General features: G+C 40.3%; 1 long non-coding RNA gene across 1 annotated transcript in view; it reads left to right on the top strand.

Moving 5' to 3' along the window:
* Positions 1–314: 314 nt before the first annotated feature.
* The window catches only part of LOC102992572 (uncharacterized), a 42,740-nt gene continuing 29,896 nt past the window's right edge, over positions 315–13,158 (top strand). Inside the window, exons 1-3 of the long non-coding RNA XR_003681858.2 lie at positions 315–402; positions 3,306–3,432; positions 10,962–11,070. This is a non-coding gene — a long non-coding RNA (uncharacterized lncRNA). The remainder of the gene's footprint in view (positions 403–3,305; positions 3,433–10,961; positions 11,071–13,158) is intronic.

Genomic DNA, 13,158 nt, shown 5'->3' with positions numbered 1-13,158 from the left:
AAGAAGTTTGAAAATCTCCAGACTAGATGACCTTTCAGTTCTAAAAAGTCACATAAGTTTGTGAACAGAAGCCAGGGGGAGGGGGAACAGTCCAGAACATGGGGTGGAATGAATTAGAAGGGGAATCCAGAATGGACATTTTAGACCTCATTTTAATCTGAGGGTTGACCCTTTGGGTTGTGGCAGGAGCTCCCAATTTTCATCTCAGAATCAGTGTACTGCCTGAGTCAACTCAGAGTGACCTCCAAGGAAAATTCTGGCTGCCTTCCCATCAGATTCTTACATTAAATTTGCAGGGGAAGTCCCTCCTTTCACAGGACCCAGAAGCCCAGAGAAACAACGGAGGTTCCTCTACTAATACTTTGGTCGCGTCTTGCTTTTTGAAAGTGTTTCAACAATGGGGTATGTTTGACCTTCTTTCAGCCTTCTTTCAAGCTGGGAATTTAAGGTGTTCTCTGAATGCAGAGCAAACAAAGCTTTGGCTAACTTGCTGCTTTGATCTCTGAGAATTCATAGGAGCACGAAGGGAGGAGATGGGCCAGGGGCCCTGGTGGAATTAACTGTGAAAACCTGGCCAGTCTTTGTTGGATGGGGAAGCTGGGGTGGGGTGTCGGGTGTCTGGGGAACAGATGTGAGCCTGACTTGATCTTCTGCAGCTGCAGACAGAGTTTTGCCAGAGGTGAATGTGAGTTCCCACAGAGGCCATAAGTGCTCTCAGTGTAGCCCACCAGCGAGTGGTCTCTTTTTCCCTCCAGAGCTGGAGTTAGTGCAGGGCTTTTGCAATTTGATTCCAGCGACTATGTAACAGGTTGGATGGAGAAAAGACTTATTTTGAGAAACCAGGGATTTGATGGGTTTTATCTCTGTGTTATTATATTCATTTCTAAACATTCCAGAGAGGTGATGGAGGGACAAAACCAGCCTTCCTCAGTAAACTTTTACTGCTTTGTGATCTCAGCTGAAATGATGGGCAGGGCAAGGTGGGGCTGAGTCAGAAAATGAGCGACTTCCTCCAGAACAGCATGCCTCTGAGTTTGTTCCCTGGAATACTAGTCCCAAGAGATACTCCAAAAGGTTAATGATCAAATAGGTTTGGGAGATTCTGCCTGTCGTGTCTTCTTCTGGAGATTCACAACACACATTTGAATACTTGAGGCTCTGAAATATCCTATAGTCAAGAGTAAGTCGTCTTTGACTTTGTTGAACTGAAAACTTCTCCAACTTAATTGAACCAGGGACCCATCCTCTTTTTTGGTCGGGCAGAGGCACCAATTAATATCAAGTGAATTGCACTTCAGGAAAGCCTGGTCTACAGGCTGGGGAAATAGAGGGTTTTGCTTAGGGTCCACAGAGAGGGGGTTCCTGAAGCTTCTCCTTTTGTCCTTGGTGGCTTCAACCACCTGGGAGTTCTTCCTAGGGAACCCACTCGTCTGCATTATTCTAGTTAGAGTAGCTCTGCTTTTTATTTCATTTGGAGAAAAAAAATCTATAAGCTGAAACATGGTTGAGTCAAATTCCCATATAGAGGAAAAAAATTCAGAACTTAGAATGAGTCTGTTTCTAATCCCCAGCTCCATATTTTCTTCCTACAGAACGACCAGAAGTGGTGACAAAGTGGCATCCTCTTGGCCAAAGTAAATGATTCAGGAATGGGTAGTTCACCCATTAACCAATCAACTACCAATAAAGCTTATCTTGGGACTTTTGGTTGAGCAACTTATAGGCAAGTATTGTCTTTTCCACTGCACTTGTGAGGATGTGAGCCTGTTGACATCCATCTTGTCATGAGGGAGAACCTAATAAAGGAATCACCCAAGAGACAGGGAGAGATTGGATCCACATGAGTCATTGTGTGCCTGGATCCAACCAAGCCTGAAGTCTGTGCTATTTGTTTATGCCAATATTAGTGGCGTTTTCTGTTATTTGAAACTTGAATTGCCTTTACTGATACAGTCCTCATCAGAGATCTCTTGGAACTAAACATCTCAGATGACAAGAATTCATTTCTCTCTCTTCTTTTTAAATTGAAATGTAATTGATTTACAGTGTTTCAGGTGTATAGCAAAGTGATTCAGTTACATATACATGTTATATATATTATATATCATATATACATAAAATATATATACATATAAATTCTTTTTTGTATTCTTTTCCTTTATAGGTTATTATAAGATATTGAATATAGTTCCCTGTGCTATACAGTAGGTCTTGTTGTTTATCTATTTTACATATAGTAGTGTATATCTGTTAGAATCAAATTCCTAATTTATCTCTCTCCTCTCCCTTTTCCCTTTGGTAACCGTAAGTTTATTTTCTGTCTGTCAGTCTATTTCTGTTTGTAAATAAGTTTATTTGTATCATTTTTTTAGATTCCACATATAAGTGATATCACATGATATTTGTCTTTCTCTGTCTGACTTACTTCACTTAGTATGATAATCTTTAGGTCCATCCATGTTGCTGCAAATGCTTTATTCTTTTTAATGGCTGAGTAATATCCCATTGTATATATATATACATCTTCTTTATCCATTCCTCTGTTAATGGACATTTAGGTTGCTTCCATGTCTTGCCACAATGAATACTGGGGTGCGTGTATCTTTTCAAATTAGAGTTTTCTCCAGATATATGCCCAGGAGTGGGATTGCAGGATCACTCTATTTTTAGTTTTTTAAGGAACCTCCATACTGTTCTTCATAGTGGCTGCACCAATTTACATTCCTACCAACAGTGTAGGAGGGTTCCAACAAGAATTCATTTCACCACATCTTCCTAGCTTACTCCACCCTTAAAACCAGAGCAAGCAATATTAAAGAAATTAAGTTATAATAATCATCATTAATTAATAATAATTAACTTTTTTTTCCTAGAAGATACATGAAAGTTTATCTAGTCCAAAGCCCCATCTGATTCTTCAGATTTGAATTCTGCCTGCCTCTCATTTTACTTTCTGGTCCTGGACTGACTGCAGACCAAAGCTAATCCCTCCTCCATAGAAGAGTTTCCAAATTTTTGAAAATAGCTAAGATGTCTCTCTTACATACCAAAACACATCCCCCGCCTTTCCTAGTAGAGCCAGTTTGGGTTTTCCTCACTGTTGCACTATGAACATACCCTAGATGGCTCATGAATTTCTTTCGTCTCGGGTTGCTTTCATGTGTGAAGCCTAAGGCAATGTATGCCCACTGTAGAATATTTAGAAAAGCAAGAAGAAGAAAATGAAAACTCACCAGCGATCGAGCTGCCGAGAGATGGCTGTTGTTGACATTTTGGGTGACCATTCCTTCATTTTTCTTTTCAAGTATGTAGATGAGCACACGTATGGCTGTGCTGGACCTTTGCCTCCTTTCCCTTCTCTTCTCGTTGCCTGGGAGGCTGGCCTTCAGTGGACCACACCTGCAGCAGATCTTCTGTGCCCGCCAATTCCAGGTGAGTTTGGACAATGGGGTGCTCTGGGTATAGATCTTGCAGAAGAGAGAGGTCAAGGTGCTTATGTCTCTGTTTCCTCCTGGGAAGTTGTCTGGGGCTTGTGTGTCCTTCAGCACTTCACTGCCCCTTCCAGGGGAGCTTCCAGAGTTGCTTCTGCCCTTGACCTTCTGCTACTAGCTCTGGCTATCCTCATAGTTACATTCTCCCACCCCTTCATCCATAAATTCTCCTGTAGGTGTCCTATTTGAATGTGCCATCTGTTTCCAGTAGGGATTTTGACTGATAACAATTGTGTTTTACAAATATGAAACATAGTGTACAGAGTGATTTATAATCTGCCGTGTCATTTCTTGAAAACCTCTCTTTATGGTGTTTAACATTCCTCTACAACATTATTATAAATGGCTGAGTAGGTTTTATTTTTTTTAAACAAATGTACCATAGTTTATTTAAATCTTGAGAATTAGAGAATTAATTTTTTCTCCAATTAATTTTTTTCCTATTACTTTGGAAGTACTTTGATGAATATCCTTGTAGGTAAATATTTACATGTATTCATCATTACTTCCTTAGGATAAATATGTAGAAATAAAATTTCTGGATCAATAGACATGAACATTTGGAAAATGTTCTTTGTAAGTTGCCAGATTGCCCTCCAAAGAGTTTTATAGCAATTTATACTGTTTCCAGTTGTGCATAGGAAGACTGTTTCTCATACTCTTTCCACTGTTTAATATTACAGTGAAATAATACTGTTTCCAGTATAATAGATGGTCTCTGTCCCTTTTAATATGTAGTGCTTAGGAGTGAGCACAGACTCTAGGATGGAGAGGAGTGGATTTATCACCTTCTTCCTCCTGAGCATAATACCTTTATTGATATATCCTAAGATGATAGTCACTGTGGTGGGCACAATAATGGCCCTCTAAAGATGTCTGTGTCCTAATGTGTGGAACCTGTGAGTATATTACCTCACATGGTAAAAGGGACTTCGTGGATGTGATTAAATTAAGAAGCTTGACATGGGGAGATTATCCCGGATTATCCAAGTGGGCCCAATGTCATCATAAGAGTCCCTATCACAGAGAAAAAGGTGATGTGATGATAGAAGCAGAAGGAGGCTGGAAGACGTTATGCTACTGTCTTTGAAAAGCTGGAGGAAGGGGCCAAGGAATGCATGTGACCTCTAGATGCTGGAAAATACAAGAGAGTGGACTCACCCCTGAAGCCTCTGAAGGGTATGCAGCCCTGCTACCACCTTGATTTTAGACTTCTGACCTCTGCATTTGTATTGTTTTAATTCACTGAATTTGTGGTAATTTGTCGAAGCAGCAGTAGGAAACTAGTATGGTCACTTTCTTGTTTGCTCTTGGTTCACGTTGAGAAGAACATCTGCTAAATCCCATGACCAAATGTGTATATACATATTTATTTATTTTTTTTATATGTTCTACTGTGAAGCCATATCAGTCCTCTCTTCCATCATGCCCTTGGTTCCAGGACCTCGGTGTGAAATCCCTTTGTCTCTGTGTTTGAAGTAGGGGCATGAGAGCAATCACATAGACATGATGTTGGAACCCACCCGCAGGGAGCCGGGTAGAGAGTGTTTAGGGAAATGGCACCCCACTCTCTCCGTGGCAGGAAGAAGCCCTTTGTAGATCCTCTCAATTTTATGCCTAAAACATTCTTTTCAAATCCTATAATCTGAATTCCTTTCCCACACTTTCATTTTTCTTTTCCATACTTTACCACTTTTTCAAATTGATCATCAGAATATAGTAAAATAATAGAGCTCCTCATACTTGTGGAAGGATTTTCCCTTACCAAGTGCTTTCATGTAAATGATCTCACTGAATATTCCCAGCACTGTGCTTGGCAAGTAGTAGGTGTTCAGTTAACAACAATGCCCACCCTGCTCTTCCCCACAAAGAAATGTACTTTTACCCTCAGGGTTTCCATCAATATGAGCACCCACATACACAGTCACACCCACAGATATGGATGTACACCCATGGGTCTTCTCACTTATACTTGCACATTGTGTGTTACTCCTGTGGGCTCAGTTAGTACAATATTTTATTTTATTTTATTTATTTAAAAAAATGTATGCATTTATTTATTTAATTTTGGCTGCGTTGGGTCTTCATTGCTGCGCATGGGCTTTCTCTAGTTGTGGTGAGCAGGGGCTACTCTTCGTTGTGGTGCGCGGGCTTCTCATTGCGGTAGCTTCTCTTGTTGTGGAGCACAGGCTCTAGGTGCATGGACTTCAGTAGTTGTGGCTCGTGGGGTCTAGAGTGCAGGCTCCATAGTTGTGGCCCATGGGCTTTGTTGCTCTGAGGCATGTGGGATCTTCCCGGACCGGGGCTCGAACCCGTGTCCCTTGCATTGGCAGGCAGACTCTCAACCACTGCGCCACCAGGGACGTCCTGTCAGTTAGTACAGTATTTTAGAAGTGACATCTTTATTCATGCTACCAAGAGAGCCATCCCCCTTTTGTAAACCCCTGGACAGAAAGAGATCCAGGAAGTCCCAAGTCCATTGGTGTCCTGAAAAAAGGAAATCACAAACTCTGTCACCAGGACATGTGCAGCTGGTGCATCCCCTGCCAGGGCTCAGGTTCAGTTCGAGTTCTCCTTGACGATGGAGGCAGCAGGAGAGGGTCTAGAGGAACAGAGTCCAGAACCTGGTCCCTCTGCTGGCTGCCCCACAGCTGATGCTGAACACTCTCCAAGGCTCCTTCCTGCTCCTATGGCTTCTGACTTGAACTTAGAGGCGACACCCATAGCACCTGAGTTCCCACGGTCTGTACCAAAAGGAATGACTGGAAGCTGCAATCTACCATCTCAGCTTGCCTGGGAAGTCTCCTAGAAAACTGAATGTTTTGAGTTTGGAACACTGGACCTTTCATTACTGCTGGCTCCAGAGGGCTTAATCCAGACCTGGCTTCCCCATGGACTCTCAGTAAGTATCCATCAGTAGATGTATAGGTTACAACACCCCATCACTTTCAATGTTCTGTTTTGAAACAGCTTTGTTAGCGACGTCCAGAACGCTGTTCTCTGGTTTTATTTTTATTGGAGTTTAGGAATCAGGCGATGACGCTCTCTGGTCCCCAGGGGCCTAGAAAGGCAACTCCTTAAGCATTTCTCACAGGCTCTGCTCCATGTGAGACCCAGGCAAACACACAGTGTGGAGACCCACCCCCACGTGATACAGGTTTCCCTGGGGCCCAGTCACCCCACAGGCTCTCGGCCAAGGTGTGAGCTTTCAGAGGTGTAGAGGGAAGCTGATTGCAGAGTTTTCTGATGCTCTTAACTGCTGAACTGGGCTGAGTTGTTTAGGGAAGAAGCTTGTAGTTAAGTAAGAGCCACGTACAATGTATTCCTAACACATACGATTTATGCTGGAGAAGCCGTGTGGTGAAGTGGGAAGAGTTCTGATTTTGGGTTTGGAAGACCTGGGTCTAAGTGCTGTTGCCTCTCCGTACTGGCTGTGTGATCCTGAGCAGTATACTCTGTGTTTCAGTCTCCTCACCAGTAATTATAAAATCTCACAGGGTTTTTGGGAGCCTGGAATGAAATATGCATCTGAAACCATGTTGTATATGAGTTTTGGTTCCTACTAAGTTTTGATTTTTGCTGGTGGGCATATCCTGCTTTACGTAGTTCCAATATGGAGCACCTAGTTGAGTGCTAGCATGCGATGACACAGTAAGCACTTACTGACCCAAGAAAATTCCAGATTAGTGAAAAACTGAAATTAGGATGGGTTGTTTGCTTTTAAAATAATTTACTTCTGTGTTCTTTTTGATACCCAAATCTTTTAGAGAACAGTGACTGACCAATAGAAATATATGTAATTTTTTAAGGTAAGAAATTCATTGTTTTTTGGAAATCACAACATAATACAAACTTTAAAAAACTGGAAAATACCATGTATATTATAATAACTTAATATTGGTATTAGTCAGCTATCTGATAAGTCTCTACAATAATTTCTCCTACATTTTTGGTAGCGTAGTCTTTGATCACCTGTTCCTGTGACAATGATTTTGCAGTATTAGTTTTTATAGAGGGAATGGAAAATATAATTCACTTATTCTTCTAGCATCATTGCATCATTGAATCATTGATAGTTTAGAAAAATTTCTTTTACTTTGCTGTTAATTACTGGAAATGTCTTCTCATATATGTGTTAAATGCTATAAATTTCCCTGTAAACACTGCTTTTGCTGTATCCCACAAATTTTGATAAGTTGTATTTTCATTTTATGGCTGCTTTTACTAGGTCTTCTTTTTCTTTTGTTTTTTGACCATCCCTTTATGTTTTGTAAAGGTTATCCTGCTTGAGATTTGATGCAATTCCTGTGTCTGAAGTTTAATGTCTTTAAACAAGTGTGGAAAATTCCGACCCATTATTTTCTTGTGAAATATTGCTTTTACCCCATTTTCTCTGATGTAAATATTTGTTAAACTTCTTGCTCTATCTGCCATGTCTCTTAATGTTAGGTTCACAATTTCCAAACATGTTTCTCAGTGTTGCATTTTAGATAATTTATTTGTATCTATCTTTCCATTCTCTAATTTTCCATTTGGCTGTGTCTCCTTTTCTGTTGAGGTTTTAATTTCAATTGCCATGGTTTTCATTTCTAAAAGTTATTTTTTTCAGTTTTGCTTGGTCTTTTTAAAAGTCTTTTACTTCTTGTTTGTGTTTCAAATTTCTCTTTTATTCCTTTAAATATAAAATTTATACTCTGTCTGAAATATTTGTGAGTCTGATTCAGCTATTATTGTGTCTGCTGATATTCACATAATGCTTTGTTTCTACGTGTCTTTTGTTATGTTTGGCTGTGAGTTACTAATTTTCCTTGGAACACAGATAGGTAATCTAAAATTTTCTAGTAGCTATATTAAAAAAGTAAAAAGAGGGGCTTCCCTTGTGGCGCGGTGGTTGAGAGTCTGCCTGCCGATGCAGGGCACACGGGTTCGTGCCCCGGCCCGGGAAGATCCCACATGCCGCGGAGCGGCTAGGCCCTTGAGCCATGGCCACTGAGCCTGTGCGTCCGGAGCCTGTGCTCCACAACGGGAGAGGCCACAACAGTGAGAGGCCCGCATACCGCAAAAAAAAAAAAAAAAAAAAAAAAAAAAAAAAAAAGTAAAAAGAAACAAGTGAAATAATTTTGCTAATATATTTTATTTAACCAAATGTCAAAAATGTTATCACTTTAATATGTAGTCAATATAAAAATTATTGAGATATTTGTATTCTTTTTTTTGTATACAGTCTGAAAAATCCAGTGTGTATTTTATACTTCCAGCACATCTCAATTCAGACATTAACTTTACCAGAAACACTTGATCTATATTTAGAGTTCACAAAATTTACAGTTGAAAAAGTAGATTCACATACCCAAGATGTTTCAAAAGGGTTTTCTGATAATTAAACTGAGTATCAGTCTTTAAGTTTAGATTTAGTAAAATAGAGTAAAAAAATTTAACTCCTCAATAGCATTGGCCATATTTCAAGGGCTTAACTGCTACATATGGCTAGTGGCTATTGTATTGGACCGTGTAGTCTTAAAACAATTAAATTTTGCTCTTGACGTTCCAGTTCAGACATGCTTTCTAGGGTCCAGTCTTTGGCAAATACTGAGGAATAGTTGTACGGGTTAGACTTGTGGTTCTCAGGTCTGGGGATCTATTAAAAATATCATGTATGGGTCCTCTTGGACTAAAGGAAATGAATTTCTGCAAGTGGGATCTGGGCATGAGTATTTTTTTTTAAAGCCTTCCACATGATTCTAATGTACAGCCCCAGCTGGATGCTCTGGAAGATGAATTTGGGGCTAATATTGCAATATGATGCTTCTTATTGTCTGAGCAACCTATGGAAACATGGAAAGGAATAAATTGGCATAGAAGGCTCTGGTACTTTTTTTTTTAAAATGCCTCTGTCAGAACTAAAATCTTTTTAAATTTAGATTTTGTTAGTATTCTTTCCAAGTGGGAGAACTCTATCAATAAGTTTTCAGTTGCTTTATAACTTTAGAAATAAAAAATATTTAGCCTTTTAGTCAACATTAAGTTGATGTGTTCTTGTGGCTTTTCCCAAGAATGTGCTGTTGGTATTTTATTTAAGAGTGTTTAGAGAAGCTTTCCATTCTGTATAAATGCATCTACCTATACTTATTTGTGAACTGTAAGATCCTAGTGAGATCTTACATGCCAAAATTATAGCACAGCTGCTATACACAACCTATATTGACATAATAGCTATCACTCCATCATGACTCACCACTGTTGATGAGCCAAACTGGTTTTAGCAACATGTCTGACCTAACTTCAGTGACATCATTGTGGCTGAGCCAGTTTGGGTGAATTTCTTGAAGATCTTCCTGTTCCATGTCTGAATTTGCCAATTGGTTGTTTAGATACCTGTCCTAGTTTTCATAGTTGGGCATTTGTATTACTTAATTAATTTACTATTCTTATTTCCAGAAACCTAATGATATTTTTTCATTTCACTAATGAAATTTTTTCATTTCACTTATTCAATCAACAAAATTTTATGGTGCAGCTACCTGGCTCCAGGCACTATGTTAAGTCTGATAGGCAATTAGGTTTCATCTCGTGTGCCAACCCTAATCGTTAATTGCATGGTGTTGAACAGCATTCTGAATTTCCGCCTAGGCTTAGTGGGAAAGTAAGCCATGGATAATTAGTCATGTCTGCCATAGACATAGGAGGAGAGAGTGGGTCCCATATGCAAGATTTTTAGCACCCTTTGCTAGAAACTGGGGATATAAAATAATTAGCATTTGTTCCAGCAGGGAAGAGAGACAAAAAAATAAGAAAATCATGTGATAAGTTGTATGATATTGGTTTCTAGAAAGTTGTATCGAAACATAGAGGAGGTAGCAATTAATATAGCCTGGGAGGGTGCAGCGATGGTGGTGGGGAAATCAGGGGAATGTGAAGAAATTGTCACAAAGATAATATTTCAAGGGAATAAGGAAGGATTTGTAGGAATTCAGCAGAAAATAAGGAAGGGCATTCTTTCCGTGTGTGCATTTTCATCCTTTGATAGGTTACTATCAAAGTAAATGGGATTGACTAATGTTATCAGTGAAGTTTGGATACATTAAAAAGTATCGTACCTAATATAAACAATGAAATCTGATAAACTGAGAACACTGAACAGTTGGGAACAGTTAGGCACATAGTAGGTGATAAATATTTGCTGAATTAATGAATAAACATATTTCATAGTCATATTCATATATTTAGCATAAGTAACCGAGATCCTACCTTATGCACACTTTTACATGCAACTTGTAAACATAGCATATGTATTTTCTACATCATAAGTATTCTTTAACGTAGTTTTTAAATACTTACCATATCACTGTAGCTAGTGCATATGCAAAAATTTGCTACACGACTCCCCTGTTCCTAGGTGGTTTCAATCCTTTGCTGTTTGGAAGACTGTCTTGAATCTTTTCTTCATGTTCTCTTTTCCTGTGTTCCCAGAAGCAGTCTTGTTGGATTAAAAGGCGTGAATAGTTGAGTTCTTGATCCACGTGTCAAACTGTGGAGCTTCATTTTGAAGTGGGATTGCTTCTTCTTGTCACCTGGTCTGGTAAGGGGCATGCTCTTAGGTTTTGGGAGGCAGAGACCACACAGGAATAGCTAAAGGGCCTATGGTGAGCCCCTAGGTGTACTAGGGCTAGTGACTGGGGGTGTGGCCTTGGGGCCATGAAATGAGTGACGGGCAAATAGGGGGCAGGGTAGAATGTGGCATTGGGTGGGAATGACTTAGTGGTGAGCTGCTGTGCTCATCCAGAGTGGCTTTGTGATTGTGATAGATCCCACATCTTAGAGTATTGAAAAGAGCATGGACGTGAATCAGAACACCTTGGTTCAATCCTGCCCTTTCACTGACCAGCTCTGTGACTCTGAGCAGGTGACAATCTCTGTGAACCCCAGTGCCCTCCCTGTAAAATGGAGGTAATAACACCTGTGTGGGTGAAGATTACTTCATAACAATTGACCTTGACTATCTGAATAAAATCCCCAGTCACCCTCCTGTTTTGGTCCATTCCAGCTGCTATAAAAAATATTGTAGACCAGGTAGCTTATAAATAATAGAAATTTATTTCTCAGAGTTCTGCAGGCTGGAAGTTCGAGGTCAGGGTGCCAGCATGGTAGCATTCTGGTGAAGGACTTGTTCTGGTGAAGGACATTTTCTGGATTGCAGACTGCCAACTTCAAGCTATGTCCTCACGTGGTGGAAGGGAGCTAGGGAGTTCTGTTGGGTCTCTTTTATAAGGGCACCAATCCTATTTGTGAGGGCTGCACCCTCATGATCTTATCACCACCTAAAGGGCCCATCACCTAATACCATCATATTGAGCTTTGGAGTTTCAACATGTAAATTTGGGAGGACACAAACATTCAGACCATAGCCCTTCTTAAGGAAGACCTACCTCCAATTCCTGAGTTTGAAGATGAGTTTTGAGCATGAATTTTCTATGTAGTACAATCCCTTTAGTTGCAGATTCAAGCATCTCAGAAGAGATACCAAAGATTCTGGGTCCAGACTTCTCCCTCTTTCTCTGTCTCAGGGGAGAAGAGATGTTTCTACACCTCCTTTGCATGTCCTGACAGGCCCTTAGGGAGCAGGGTGTAGGGAGGGCAGCAGGTCTGGCCAGTGTTCGCATGGGCAGCTCAGGATCTACAAGTGAACGTGGCCAGTTGATCTCCCATGAGTGCCAGCACAGTTATGAAGCCAGGAGACTTGTTGATTAAACTGGAGAACTGCTATTTTTAGTGGCAAGCTGTCATCCAGCCCTTTTGAAAAAGGAGAGAAACCACTCAGCCAGGATCTAAAAATACTTAGGGACTGACAACCAGCTCTGGCCAGAACTTGGGTCTGGAACCTGGTTGGGATATACTGAGTAGGTGAAGGCATAGTACATCAGCAGGACCTTGCAAGATCACAGAGCCCAAGGCTCAAACAAACAAACACTTTTTTTTTTCATCTATGGCACTTTAATTATTATTTATTACAATTAAAATAACATTTGTAAATATTTTATATGAAGAATAATAATGATAAATGCTTATAGAATATTTCCAACATGGTGTACGCTGTTCTAAGCCATTGTGCACATTATTTGATTGAGCCCCACAATATCCCTGTGGAGTGGGTAATATTATCATTGCCATTTACAGATGAGAAAACTGGACCTTAGACGTGAGGAATCTGGGTCAGTCTAGTCAGCCTGAAGATAGTCTAGTATGTGGAATGGCCTGGCTTGGCCTTTGATTTCCATCCCTTGTCTTTGACTGCTTTGGGTTGCTTGATATTGTTTTTCTAGTTGTTCACAAGCTACTCTCTTTCAACATCTCCAGGGAAAATCTTGGTCGTTGGACCTCTTGGGAAAAATTCTCAGTGGTGACTTGACTTTGGGTCTCCTTGTGGAATTTATGCGTCATGTTCGGTTGAGCACAGTGGTCTGGTTTAATGATGCCTGTTTCAATTTGCATAGAGACGACACTCCCCTTCCACTGACACAAATGTTAGCTGAGTTACTTGCAGTGTTGCTCGTGGATTGACTCAGTGCCAACAGGCACCATTCCCTGTGGATATGTTTATAGACTTTATCTTTTTTTTTTTTTTTTTTTTGTGGTATGCGGGCCTCCCTCTGTTGTGGCCTCTCCCGTT

Source organism: Physeter macrocephalus, chromosome 11, assembly GCF_002837175.3.
Source record: "Physeter macrocephalus isolate SW-GA chromosome 11, ASM283717v5, whole genome shotgun sequence".
NCBI lineage: Eukaryota > Metazoa > Chordata > Mammalia > Artiodactyla > Physeteridae > Physeter > Physeter macrocephalus.
The sequence above is the reverse complement of the archived record's forward strand: the minus strand, read 5'-3'. Positions and strand labels throughout refer to the sequence as shown.